Source organism: Salvelinus alpinus, chromosome 10 (assembly GCF_045679555.1).
Source record: "Salvelinus alpinus chromosome 10, SLU_Salpinus.1, whole genome shotgun sequence".
Taxonomy (NCBI): domain Eukaryota; kingdom Metazoa; phylum Chordata; class Actinopteri; order Salmoniformes; family Salmonidae; genus Salvelinus; species Salvelinus alpinus.
In genome coordinates, this window is record NC_092095.1 from 47,304,462 (window position 1) to 47,320,024 (window position 15,563).

The window sequence follows — 15,563 nt, forward strand, 5'->3', positions numbered from 1 at the left end:
TGTAGTAAACAGGGTTGTATGAGATCTTCAGTTTCTTGGCAATTTCTTGCATGGAATAGCCTTCATTTCTCAGAACAAGAATAGAATAGAATAGTTTCAGAAGAAAGTTCTTTGTTTCTGGCCATTTTCAGCCTGTAATCCAACCCACAAATGCTGATGCTCCAGATACTCAACTAGTCTAAAGAAGGCCAGTTTTATTGGTTCTTTAATCAGAACAGCAGTTTTCAGCTGTGCTAAAATAATTGCAAAAGGGTTTTCTAATGATCAATTAGCCTTTTAAAATGACAAACTTAGATTAGCTAACACAACGTGCCATTGGAACACAGAAGTGATGGTTGCTGATAATGGGCCTCTGTACGCCTATGTAGATATTCCATTAAAAATCAGCCGCTTCCAGCTACAATAGTCATTTACAACATTAACAGTGTCTACACTGTATTTCTAATCAATTTGATGTTATTTTAATGGACAAAAAATTTGCTTTCTTAAAAATCAAGGACATTTCTAAATGACCCCAAACTTTTGAACGGTAGTAGACATACATACATACATACATACATACATACATACATACATACATACATACATACATACATACATACATACATACATACATACATACATACATACATACATACATACATACATACATACAGTGGGGAGAACAAGTATTTGATACACTGCCGATTTTGCAGGTTTTCCTACTTACAAAGCATGTAGAGGTCTGTAATTTTTATTACATTTACATTTTACATTTAAGTCATTTAGCAGACGCTCTTATCCAGAGCGACTTACAAGTTGGTGCATTCACCTTATGATATCCAGTGGAACAACCACTTTACAATAGTGCATCTAACTCTTTTAAGGGGGGGAGGTTAGAAGGATTACTTTATCCTATCCTTTTATCATAGGTACACTTCAACTGTGAGAGACGGAATCTAAAAAGAAATCCAGAAAATCACATTGTATGATTTTTAAGTAATTAATTTGCATTTTATTGCATGACATAAGTATTTGATCACCTACCAACCAGTAAGAATTCCGGCTCTCACAGACCTGTTAGTTTTTCTTTAAGAAGCCCTCCTGTTCTCCACTCATTACCTGTATTAACTGCACCTGTTTGAACTCGTTACCTGTATAAAAGACACCTGTCCACACACTCAATCAAACAGACTCCAACCTCTCCACAATGGCCAAGACCAGAGAGCTGTGTAAGGACATCAGGGATAAATTGTAGACCTGTACAAGGCTGGGATGGGCTACAGAACAATAGGCAAGCAGCTTGGTGAGAAGGCAACAACTGTTGGTGCAATTATTAGAAAATAGAAGAAAATAGAAGAAGTTCAAGATGATGGTCAATCTCCCTCGGTCTGGGGCTCCATGCAAGATCTCACCTCGTGGGGCATCAATGATCATGAGGAAGGTGAGGGATCAGCCCAGAACTACACGGCAGGACCTGGTCAATGACCTGAAGAGAGCTGGGACCACAGTCTCAAAGAAAACCATTAGTAACACACTACGCCGTCATGGATTAAAATCCTGCAGCGCACACAAGGTCCCCCTGCTCAAGCAGGCGCATGTCCAGGCCCGTCTGAAGTTTGCCAATGACCATCTGGATGATCCAGAGGAGGAATGGGAGAAGGTCATGTGGTCTGATGATTCAAAAATAGAGCTTTTTGGTCTAAACTCCACTCGCCGTGTTTGGAGGAAGAAGAAGGATGAGTACAACCCCAAGAACACCATCCCAACCGTGAAGCATGGAGGTGGAAACATCATTCTTTGGGGATGCTTTTCTGCAAAGGGGACAGGACGACTGCACCGTATTGAGGGGAGGATGGATGGGGCCATGTATTGCGAGATCTTAGCCAACAACCTCCTTCCCTCAGTAAGAGCATTGATGATGGGTCGTGGCTGGGTCTTCCAGCATGACAACGACCCGAAACACACAGCCAGGGCAACTAAGGAGTGGCTCCGTAAGAAGTATCTCAAGGTCCTGGAGTGGCCTAGCCAGTATCCAGACCTGAACCCAATAGAAAATCTTTGGAGGGAGCTGAAAGTCCGTATTGCCCAGCGACAGCCCCGAAACCTGAAGGATCTGGAGAAGGTCTGTATGGAGGAGTGGGCCAAAATCCCTGCTGCAGTGTGTGCAAACCTGGTCAAGAACTACAGGAAACGTATGATCTCTGTAATTGCAAACAAAGGATTCTGTACCAAATATTAAGTTCTGCTTTTCTGATGTATCAAATACTTATGTCATGCAATAAAATGCTAATTAATTACTTAAAAATCATACAATGTGATTTTCGGGATTTTTGTTTTAGATTCCGTCTCTCACAGTTGAAGTGTACCTATGATAAAAATTACAGACCTCTACATGCTTTGTAAGTAGGAAAATCTGCAAAATCGGCAGTGTATCAAATACTTGTTCTCCCCACTGTACATACATACATACATACATACATACATACATACATACATACATACATACATACATATAGTACCAGTAAAACGTTTGGAACACCTACTCATTTTTTCTTTATTTTTACTCTTTTCTACGTTGTAGAATAATAGTGAAGACATCAAAACTATGAAATAACACATATAGAATCATGTAGTAACCAAAAAAGTGTTAAAAAAATCAAAATATATTTTAAATTTGAGATTCTTCAAAGTAGCCACCCTTTGCCTTGATGACAGCATTGCACACTCTTGGCATTCTCTCAACCAGCTTCATGAGGTAGTCACCTGGAATGCATTTCAATTAACAGGTGTAAATTGTTAAAAGTTAATTTGTGGAATTTCTTTCCTTCTTAATGCATTTGAGCCAATCAGTTGTGTTGTGACAAGGTAGGGGTGGTATACAGAAGATATCCCTATTTGGTGAAAGACCAAGTCCATATTATGGCAAGAACAGCTCAAATAAGCAAAGAAAAACAACAGTTCATTACTTTAAGACATGAAGGTCAGTCAATACGGAAAGTGTGTGTGTTCTGTACATGTTTCATGAGACGTACAGAGTTGGCCGTGCTAAGCTAAATGAAGTATGGATCCATTATTCAAGGAGAATCAGTTGCATTCATTTCCATTGTGTATGTGCTTGCGTGCACACAGTTGTAAATCTATCCCTCAATACTGTTTGGCTCCATCAGATGATTGAGTGTGTGTAGGTCTACTGCATTACTCTCCTAGGCAGGCAGTCTTACAGACTACTAGCATTGACACAGCTTCCAACGCAATGGCTGTATACCAAATGGCACCCATCGGGCTCAGAAGTATTGCACTATATAGGAAATAGGGTGCCATTTGGGACATATCCAATGCCTCCTGTCTCAGTGGCCCTTCATGAAAAGTGATGACTGCTTTAGCTCCAGCCAGAGGAAGATATATTTCTCCTCTTATAACAGGACTATCACTTTTTCCAAATGTGATCCTGCATTTACATGGCATAGACCTCATTCATGTGTCTGAGATCTCATGTGTGCTTGACACAGTAGTAGTAGAGTAGAAGTTGCCGGTCAGCACTGATCTAGGTTCAGCTTAACCACCCTCAATCCTAACCATAGTCTTTAGGGCGATAGACTCAAAACTGGCCTTAGATGAAACACTCCATCCTACTCTATTGAAGGCACTGGTCACTGGTGGAATTTCTGATTGATGTGTGTCTGTCTGTGCTGTTTGTCCGTATCCTCTCCCCGTCCAGCTCCTCCCACTACCGGTGGCCACGCCCATCACGAGGAAGAGGAGGCGATAGAGGAGGATTTCCCCTCGCCACCTTCGCCTGGTTCCGTGGAGGAGATGAATGCTAAACTCCAATGCACAACACAACCTCACCGGAGGTCATTACACTGTGGCCCCGTTTGAATTCCACACCAGGTCAAAAGTAGTGCACTAAATAGGGAATAGATTGCCATTTGGGACACATTCCTTGAAGTTCCTTTAAAATTAGACATTGGTCATATTCATTAGTGTACATTGTAGCAAAAATGTCTGCACAAAAACAAACATTTTTTACTGGACAAAAATAGGTCCAAGGTATGTCCCTCCCTGCTTCGGCCCACATGCTTCCATTTGGTTCCTAGTGAATACGACCATGATTGGATAGGTGAACGCAAGGGTTCCACCACGTACTGTAGCTTTCACCTGTCCAGTCCTTTCGAATAAGTGATGTATGATTCAGCTCAGATCATGACACAACTATGTTATACACTGAGTATACAAAACATTAAAAACACCTGCTCTCCATGACAGACTGACCAGGTGATTCCAGGTGAAAGCTATTATCCCTTACTGATGGCACTTGTTAAATCCACTTTGCTCAGTGTAGATGAAGGGTAGGACACCAGTTAAAGAAGGATTTTTAAGCCTTGAGAGAATTTGAGACATGGATTGTGTGTGTGTGCCATTCAGAGGGTGTATGTGCAAACCAAAAGATCTAAGTGCCTTTGAACGGGGTATGGTAGTAGGTGCCAGGCATACCGGTTGTGTCAAGAACTGCAGCGCTGCTGGGCTGCTTTTTCATGCTCAACAGTTTCCCGTGTGTATCAATAATGATCTACCACCCAAAGGGCATCCAGCCAACTTGACACAACTGTGGGAAGCATTGGAGTCAACGTGGGCCAGCATTCCTGTGGAACGCTTTTGACACCTTGTAAGAATCCATTCCCGGACGAATTGAGGCTGTTCTGAGTGCAGAAGGCGGGGTGCAACTCAATATTAGGAAGGTGTTCCTAATGTTTGGAATATTCCGTGTCTTTAGTGTATGCTGTTGAACGATGATATATGTATTACACGATGTGAATTTGTCCAAAATACTTATGACACCTTCAAATGGGGGGGACAAGATACATTCAGTGCATTCATTTCTAAACGGTAAAACAGATATGTACTTTCTTCTCGTATAATGTAAAACATTTGACCTCAAGTGAAATATTATCTAGCTTAGCACCCGTATTATCGACGTATTCAACAGCGTTTAAGAAATATATTACCTTCAACAGTGTTATCTTGTGATCAAGCCATCAATGTTTTGTGATTATTGGTGTCGTAAAAATGTTTTGCTAACGGCTTAGCAATTAGCATGTTTGACATTTCTGTGGAAATACTACTACTATCAGCTTTTTAATAAGAGGTTTAACAAAAAAAATATGTCGGCATACGGTCTCCAGTTATTGGCCACCTTAAAATGTTGTTCAATTACAAGATATATCCATTTAAATGTGTTAAAAAAAGAGACACAACCTCATATCTGAAGTGTTTACTAGATAGTTGGCTAGCCTTCTGGTTTAAAAAAAAAATGACTTGCCTGAAGTCCATTAGCTATATTTCAGAGGTAAAAAGTTGGATGTTAAATTATGTGTGGTCTGTCGCGCAGTCAAATTTTACAATATACAGCATGTCCCACAAAATGTGTATATATATATATATACAGTGGGGAGAACAAGTATTTGATACACTGCCGATTTTGCAGGTTTTCCTACTTACAAAGCATGTAGAGGTCTGTCATTTTTATCATAGGTACACTTCAACTATGAGAGACGGAATCTAAAACAAAAATCCAGAAAATCACATTGTATGATTTTTAAGTAATTAATTTGCATTTTATTGCATGACATAAGTATTTGATACATCAGAAAAGCAGAACTTAATATTTGGTACAGAAACCTTTGTTTGCAATTACAGAGATCATACGTTTCCTGTAGTTCTTGACTAGGTTTGCACACACTGCAGCAGGGATTTTGGCCCACTCCTCCCTACAGATCTTCTCCAGATCCTTCAGGTTTCGGGGCTGTCGCTGGGCAATACGGACTTTCAGCTCCCTCCAAAGATTTTCTATTGGGTTCAGGTCTGGAGACTGGCTAGGCCACTCCAGGACCGTGAGATGCTTCTTACGGAGCCACTCCTTAGTTGCCATGGCTGTGTGCTTCGTGTCGTTGTCATGCTGGAAGACCCAGCCACGACCCATCTTCAATGCTCTTACTGAGGGAAGGAGGTTGTTGGCCAAGATCTCGCGATACATGGCCCCATCCATCCTCCCCTCAATACGGTGCAGTCGTCCTGTCCCCTTTGCAGAAAAGCATCCCCAAAGAATGATGTTTCCACCTCCATGCTTCACGGTTGGGATGGTGTTCTTGGGGTTGTACTCATACTTCTTCTTCCTCCAAACACGGCGAGTGGAGTTAGACCAAAAAGCTCTATTTTTGTCTCATCAGACCACATGACCTTCTCCCATTCCTCCTCTGGATCATCCAGATGGTCATTGGCAAACTTCAGACGGGCCTGGACATGCACTGGCTTAAGCAGGGGGACCTTGCGTGCGCTGCAGGATTTTAATCCATGACGGCGTAGTGTGTTACTAATGGTTTTCTTTGAGACTGTGGTCCCAGCTCTCTTCAGGTCATTGACCAGGTCCTGCCGTGTAGTTCTGGGCTGATCCCTCACCTTCCTCATGATCATTGATGCCCCACGAGGTGAAATCTTGCATGGAGCCCCAGACCGAGGGTGATTGACCGTCATCTTGAACTTCTTCCATTTTCTAATAATTGCGCCAACAGTTGTTTCCTTCTCACCAAGCTGCTTGCCTATTGTCCTGTAGCCCATCCCAGCCTTGTGCAGGTCTACAATTTTATCCCTGATGTCCTTACACAGCTCTCTGGTCTTGGCCATTGTGGAGAGGTTGGAGTCTGTTTGATTGAGTGTGTGGACAGGTGTCTTATATACAGGTAACGAGTTCAAACAGGTGCAGTTAATACAGGTAATGAGTGGAGAACAGGAGGGCTTCTTAAAGAAAAACTAACAGGTCTGTGAGAGCCGGAATTCTTACTGGTTGGTAGGTGATCAAATACTTATGTCATGCAATAAAATGCAAATTAATTATTTAAAAATCATACAATGTGATTTTCTGGATTTTTGTTTTAGATTCCGTCTCTCACAGTTGAAGTGTACCTATGATAAAAATGACAGACCTCTACATGCTTTGTAAGTAGGAAAACCTGCAAAATCGGCAGTGTATCAAATACTTGTTCTCCCCACTGTATATATACAGTGGGGAGAACAAGTATTTGATACACTGACAATTTTGCAGGTTTTCCTACTTACAAAGCATGTAGAGGTCTGTAATTTTTATCATAGGTACACTTCAACTGTGAGAGAAGGAATCTAAAACAAAAATCCAGAAAATCACATTGTATGATTTTTAATTAATTAATTTGCATTTTATTGCATGACATAAGTATTTGATACATCAGAAAAGCAGAACTGAATATTTGGTACAGAAACCTTAGTTTGCAATTACAGAGATCATACGTTTCCTGTAGTTCTTGACCAGGTTTGCACACACTGCAGCAGGGATTTTGGCCCACTCCTCCATACAGACCTTCTCCAGATCCTTCAGGTTTCGGGGCTGTCGCTGGGCAATACGGACTTTCGGCTCCCTCCAAAGATTTTCTATTGGGTTCAGGTCTGGAGACTGGCTAGGCCACTCCAGGACCTTGAGATGCTTCTTACGGAGCCACTCCTTAGTTGCCCTGGCTGTGTGTTTCGGGTCGTTGTCATGCTGGAAGACCCAGCCACGACCCATCTTCAATGCTCTTACTGAGGGAAGGAGGTTGTTGGTCAAGATCTCGCGATACATGGCCCCATCCATCCTCCCTTCAATACGGTGCAGTCGTCCTGTCCCCTTTGCAGAAAAGCATCCCCAAAGAATGATGTTTCCACCTCCATGCTTCACGGTTGGGATGGTGTTCTTGGGGTTGTACTCATCCTTCTATTCCTCCAAACACGGCGAGTGGAGTTTAGAGCAAAAAGCTCTATTTTTGTCTCATCAGACCACATGACCTTCTCCCATTCCTCCTCTGGATCATCCAGATGGTCATTGGCAAACTTCAGACGGGCCTGGACATGCGCTGGCTTGAGCAGGGGGACCTTGCGTGCGCTGCAGGATTTTAATCCATGACGGCGTAGTGTGTTACTAATGGTTTTCTTTGAGACTGTGGTCCCAGCTCTCTTCAGGTCATTGACCAGGTCCTGCCGTGTAGTTCTGGGCTGATCCCTCACATTCCTCATGATCATTGATGCCCCACGAGGTGAGATCTTGCATGGAGCCCCAGACCGAGGGTGATTGACCGTCATCTTGAACTTCTTCCATTTTCTAATAATTGTGCCAACAGTTGTTGCCTTCTCACCAAGCTGCTTGGCTATTGTCCTGTAGCCCATCCCAGCCTTGTACAGGTCTACAATTTATCCCTGATGTCCTTACACAGCTCTCTGGTCTTGGCCATTGTGGAGAGGTTGGAGTCTGTTTGATTGAGTGTGTGGACAGGTGTCTTTTATACAGGTAACGAGTTCAAACAGGTGCAGTTAATACAGGTAATGAGTGGAGAACAGGAGGGCTTCTTAAAGAAAAACGAACAGGTCTGTGAGAGCCGGAATTCTTACTGGTTGGTAGGTGATCAAATACTTATGTCATGCAATAAAATGCAAATTAATTACTTAAAAATCATACAATGTGATTTTCTGGATTTTTGTTTTAGATTCCGTCTCTCACAGTTGAAGTGTACCTATGATAAAAATGACAGACCTCTACATGCTTTGTAAGTAGGAAAACCTGCAAAATCGGCAGTGTATCAAATACTTGTTCTCCCCACTGTATATATATATATATATACACTGCTCAAAAAAATAAAGGGAACACTAAAATAACACATCCTAGATCTGAATGAATGAAACATTCTTATTAAATATTTTTTTCTTTACATAGTTGAATGTGCTGACTACAAAATCACACAATAATGATCAATGGAAATCAAATTTATCAACCCATGGAGGTCTGGATTTGGAGTAACACTCAAAATTAAAGTGGAAAACCACACTACAGCCTGATCCAACTTTGATGTAATGTCCTTAAAACAAGTCAAAATGAGGCTCAGTAGTGTGTGTGGCCTCCACGTGCCTGTATGACCTCCCTACAACGCCTGGGCATGCTCCTGATGAGGTGGCGGATGGTCTCCTGAGGGATCTCCTCCCAGACCTGGACTAAAGCATCCGTCAACTCCTGGACAGTCTGTGGTGCAACGTGGCGTTGGTGGATGGAGCGAGACATGTTGTCCCAGATGTGCTCAATTGGATTCAGGTCTGGGGAACGGGCGGGCCAGTCCATAGCATCAATGCCTTCCTCTTGCAGGAACTGCTGACACACTCCAGCCACATGAGGTCTAGCATTGTCTTGCATTAGAAAGAACCCAGGGCGAACCGCACCAGCATATGGTCTCACAAGGGGTCTGAGAATCTCATCTCGGTACCTACTGGCAGTCAGGCTACCTCTGGCGAGCACATGGACGGCTGTGCGGCCCCCCAAAGAAATGCCACCCCACACCATGACTGACCCACCGCCAAACCGGTCATGCTGGAGGATGTTGCAGGCAGCAGAACGTTCTCCACGGCGTCTTCAGAATCTGTCACGTCTGTCACATGTGCGTGTGAACCTGCTTTCATCTGTGAAGAGCACAGGGCGCCAGTGGCGAATTTGCCAATCTTGGTGTTCTCTGGCAAATGCCAAACGTCCTGCACGGTGTTGGGCTGTAAGCACAACCCCCACCTGTGGACGTCGGGCCCTCATACCACCCTCATGGAGTCTGTTTCTGACCGTTTGAGCAGACACATGCACATTTGTGGCCTGCTGGAGGTCATTTTGCAGGGCTCTGGCAGTGCTCCTCCTAATCCTCCTTGCACAAAGGCGGAGGTAGCGGTGCTGCTGCTGGGTTGTTGCCCTCCTACGGCCTCCTCCACGTCTCCTGATGTACTGGCCTGTCTCCTGGTAGCGCCTCCATGCTCTGGACACTACGCTGACAGACACAGCAAACCTTCTTGCCACAGCTCGCATTGATGTGCCATCCTGGATGAGCTGCACTACCTGAGCCACTTGTGTGGGTTGTAGACTCCGTCTCATGCTACCACTAGAGTGAAAGCACCGCCAGCATTCAAAAGTGACCAAAACATCAGCCAGGAAGCATAGGAACTGAGAAGTGGTCTGTGGTCACCACCTGCAGAACCACTCCTTTATTGGGGGTGTCTTGCTAATTGCCTATAATTTCCACCTTTTGTCTATTCCATTTGCACAACAGCATGTGAAATTTATTGTCAATCAGTGTTGCTTCCTAAGTGGACAGTTTGATTTCACAGAAGTGTGATTGACTTGGAGTTACATTGTGTTGTTTAAGTGTTCCCTTTATTTTTTTGAGCAGTGTGTATATATATATATACAGTGGGGAGAACAAGTATTTGATACACTGCCGATTTTGCTGGTTTTCCTACTTACAAAGCATGTAGAGGTCTGTAATTTTTATCATAGGTACACTTCAACTGTGAGAGACGGAATCTAAAACAAAAATCCAGAAAATCACATTGTATGATTTTTAAATAATTAATTTGCATTTTATTGCATGACATAAGTATTTGATCACCTACCAACCAGTAAGAATTCCGGCTCTCACAGACCTGTTAGTTTTTCTTTAAGAAGCCCTCCTGTTCTCCACTCATTACCTGTATTAACTGCACCTGTTTGAACTCGTTACCTGTATAAAAGACACCTGTCCACACACAATCAAACAGATTCCAACCTCTCCACAATGGCCAAGACCAGAGAGCTGTGTAAGGACATCAGGGATAAAATTGTAGACCTGCACAAGGCTGGGATGGGCTACAGGACAATAGGCAAGCAGCTTGGTGAGAAGGAAACAACTGTTGGCGCAATTATTAGAAAATGGAAGAAGTTCAAGATGACGGTCAATCACCCTCGGTCTGGGGCTCCATGCAAGATTTCACCTCGTGGGGCATCAATGATCATGAGGAAGGTGAGGGATCAGCCCAGAACTACACGGCAGGACCTGGTCAATGACCTGAAGAGAGCTGGGACCACAGTCTCAAAGAAAACCATTAGTAACACACTACGCCGTCATGGATTAAAATCCTGCAGCGCACGCAAGGTCCCCCTGCTTAAGCCAGTGCATGTCCAGGCCTGTCTGAAGTTTGCCAATGACCATCTGGATGATCCAGAGGAGGAATGGGAGAAGGTCATGTGGTCTGATGAGACAAAAATAGAGCTTTTTGGTCTAACTCCACTCGCCGTGTTTGGAGGAAGAAGAAGTATGAGTACAACCCCAAGAACACCATCCCAACCGTGAAGCATGGAGGTGGAAACATCATTCTTTGGGGATGCTTTTCTGCAAAGGGGACAGGACGACTGCACCGTATTGAGGGGAGGATGGATGGGGCCATGTATCGCGAGATCTTGGCCAACAACCTCCTTCCCTCAGTAAGAGCATTGAAGATGGGTCGTGGCTGGGTCTTCCAGCATGACAACGACCCGAAGCACACAGCCATGGCAACTAAGGAGTGGCTCCGTAAGAAGCATCTCAAGGTCCTGGAGTGGCCTAGCCAGTCTCCAGACCTGAACCCAATAGAAAATCTTTGGAGGGAGCTGAAAGTCCGTATTGCCCAGCGACAGCCCCGAAACCTGAAGGATCTGGAGAAGATCTGTAGGGAGGAGTGGGCCAAAATCCCTGCTGCAGTGTGTGCAAACCTAGTCAAGAACTACAGGAAACGTATGATCTCTGTAATTGCAAACAAAGGTTTCTGTACCAAATATTAAGTTCTGCTTTTCTGATGTATCAAATACTTATGTCATGCAATAAAATGCAAATGAATTACTTAAAAATCATACAATGTGATTTTCTGGATTTTTGTTTTAGATTCCGTCTCTCATAGTTGAAGTGTACCTATGATAAAAATTACAGACCTCTACATGCTTTGTAAGTAGGAAAACCTGCAAAATCGGCAGTGTATCAAATACTTGTTCTCCCCACTGTATACACACTGCTCAAAAAAATAATATATATACTATATATATATATAGTACTTTTATGAAAACTCTCTCAACCAAACTCAAATTGCAATGAAAATCTTTAGTTTCAAAACTTACTGTAATTTTCCAGTCCATTTAAATGTTGAGCTCGGGGTGATTTAATCCTCTAACCGCTAGAGAGTGTCCGAAGTTAGGTGTCCCATGTTGGGGGAAAATTAGCTAATACATGTGTAAGATTTGAATATATGCTTGGAAATGTGTTTAGGTGGCCCACTGCCACCGCTACAAAAAAATATTTTGTAAATGTTGTTGTATAATCATTTTTGCCAAGACGTTCTTTTAAATGGACTGTCATTGGCTCAATGACTGGAAGTCTATAGAAACAGCTACATTGTTATTGCTCTAATGCTAGTAGCAATGCACCCCCCCCCCCCCCCCCCCGCCCCCCACTACCCTTGCCACCACTGCTGGGAAATAAGTAACACTTACACCTTGCCCAAACCATTGTGCGCTATCGTGCATAAATGTATTTTGCCCCCCCACACCAAACGCGATCACGACACACAGGTTAAAATATCAAAACAAACTCTGCACCAATGACATTAATTTGGGGACAGGTCGAAAAGCATTAAACATGTATGGTAATTTAGCTAGTTAGCTTGCTCTTGCTAGCTAACGTTAATTTGTCCTAGTTAGCTAGCTTGCTGTTGCTAGCTAATTTGTCCTGGGATATAAACATTGAGTTGTTATTTTACCTGAAATGCACAAGGATCTCTACTCCGACAATTAATCCACACATAAAACAGCCAACCGAATCGTTTCTAGTCATCTCTCCTCCTTCCAGGCTTTTTCATCGGTTAAATTATATGGTGATCGCATCTAAACTTTCATTGTATTACCACGACTACCGGCAAAACAGTTCGTCTTTCTATCACCCACGTGGGTATAACCAATGAGGAGATGGCACGTGGGTACCTGCTTCTATAAACCAATGAGGAGATGGGAGATGCAGGACTTGCAGCGCGATCTGCGTCAGAAATAGGAACGACATCTATTTTAGCCCTTGGTATCGCAGACGCTCGTTGGCGCGCGCAAGCAGTGTGGGTGCAATAATTGAATAACATGGATTTCTACATTTATTTTGCGACGCTCGCGCACGCGACGTGTCCGGTCTGGTCGGCATGTGAAAGTATATTTACATAAAATACACTATGAAAGAGAGATTAAACATTAAAATAGGACATAACAAAAGTACAGGCTACAATGTTAGTAGTGTTGATTATAATCTGTGGGGTTTTTTTCTCAGTGAGTGGAACAAGACTCCCTATTCTCCTGAGGGTCCCCTTCACCCAGACACACAGAGAGCACAGCAACCCAGGCAGACGGTCTACCCTCAGACAAGGAACTCTAAGAGCACGGACCTGGGTGAGCACACACATGCACACAGTGTTGCACGCATGCACTCACATTCCGATATGGAGTGGTTTCAGTGCCAACCGAAATTGTATTTGAATTTCATCGTTTTTCATTTTTATTAAGATATTGCATTTGAATGTATTATTTTTTAATTGGTAATGCACAAATAATTTAATTCATAAATTCAATATTGTATTTCATGATTTGAAACTGACTTGAATGAATATTGCATTCAGTTTAAAAATCACTTTTCAAAAAAAGATTTATATATTGAATTTCAGTATGCTAGATATTGCTTTCATTATGTGTTTCAAGTGTACAAACTATAATTTCAAGTTAACCAAAGTATCATACAGTGTGTTGCAAAAGTATTCACACTCCTTAGATTTCTTCACATTTGATACACATTTTACTGTATAAATATATACACTGAACAAAAATATAAACGCAACATGTAAAGTGTTGGTCCCATGTTTCATGAGCTGAAATAAAACAAAAAGCTTACTTTTAAATTTTGTGCACAAATTTGTTTACATCCCTGTTAGTGAGCATTTCTCTTTTGCCAAGATAATCCCTCTACCTGACAGGTGTGGTTTATCAACAATCTGATTAAACAGCTTGATTATTACACCATTGCACCTTGTGCTGGGGACAGTAAGAGGCCACTATAAAATGTGCAGTTTTGTCACAAAACACAATGCAACAGATGTCTCAAGTTTTGAGTGAGCGTTCAGTTGGCATGCTGACTGCAATATCCACCAGAGCTATTGCCAGAGAATGTAATGTTAATTTATCTACCATAAGCCACCTCCAATGTCATTTTAGAGAATTTGTCAGTACGACCAACCGGCCTCACAACCGCAGACCATGTGGATGGTGTGTGGGTGAGCGGTTTGCTGATGTCAATGTTGTGAACGGAGTGCCCTATGGTGGGGTTATGGTATGGGCAAGCATAAGCTACGGACAACGAGCGCAATTGTATTTGATCGATGGCAATTTGAATACACAAAAATACCGTGCTGAAATCCTGAGGCCAATTGTGATGCCCTTTTTTAAGGTGTCTATGACCAACAGATGCATATCTGTATTCCCAGTTGTGAAATCCATAGATTAGGGCCTATTGAATTTATTTCAATTGACTGATTTCCTCATATCAGTGTCTGTCACTCAGTAAAATCAATGAAATTGATACATGTTGTGTAGATATTTGTGTTATATCTATCTATATATATATATATATATATATAAATATAAATATACACTGCTCAAAAAAATAAAGGGAACACTTAAACAACACAATGTAACTCCAAGTCAATCACACTTCTGTGAAATCAAACTGTCCACTTAGGAAGCAACACTGATTGACAATAAATTTCACATGCTGTTGTGCAAATGGAATAGACAAAAGGTGGAAATTATAGGCAATTACCAAGACACCCCCAAAAAAGGAGTGATTCTGCAGGTGGTGACCACAGACCACTTCTCAGTTCCTATGCTTCCTGGATGATGTTTTGGTCACTTTTGAATGCTGGCGGTGCTCTCACTCTAGTGGTAGCATGAGACAGAGTCTACAACCCACACAAGTGGCTCAGGTAGTGCAGTTCATCCAGGATGGCACATCAATGCGAGCTGTGGCAAAAAGGTTTGCTGTGTCTGTCAGCGTAGTGTCCAGAGCATGGAGGCGCTACCAGGAGACAGGCCAGTACATCAGGAGACGTGGAGGAGGCCGTAGGAGGGACACAACCCAGCAGCAGGACCGCTACCTCCGCCTTTGTGCAAGGAGGTGCACTGCCAGAGCCCTGCAAAATGACCTCCAGCAGGCCACAAATGTGCATGTGTCAGCATATGGTCTCACAAGGGGTCTGAGGATCTCATCTCGGTACCTAATGGCAGTCAGGCTACCTCTGGCGAGCACATGGAGGGCTGTGCGGCCCCACAAAGAAATGACACCCCACACCATGACTGACCCATCACCAAACCGGTCATGCTGGAGGATGTTGCAGGCAGCAGAACGTTCTCCACGGCGTCTCCAGACTCTGTCACGTCTGTCACATGTGCTCATGTGCTCAGTGTGAACCTGCTTTCATCTGTGAAGAGCACAGGGCGCCAGTGGCGAATTTGCCAATCTTGGTGTTCTCTGGCAAATGCCAAACGTCCTGCACGGTGTTGGGCTGTAAGCACAACCCCCACCTGTGGACGTCGGGCCCTCATACCACCCTCATGGAGTCTGTTTATGACCGTTTGAGCAGACACATGCACATTTGTGGCCTGCTGGAGGTCATTTTGCAGG

The 15,563-nt window shown here is 43.1% G+C and overlaps 1 pseudogene; it reads left to right on the forward strand.

Moving 5' to 3' along the window:
- LOC139532933 (partitioning defective 3 homolog B-like) overlaps window positions 1–15,563 on the forward strand; it is a 218,788-nt pseudogene that overhangs the window by 125,602 nt on the left and 77,623 nt on the right.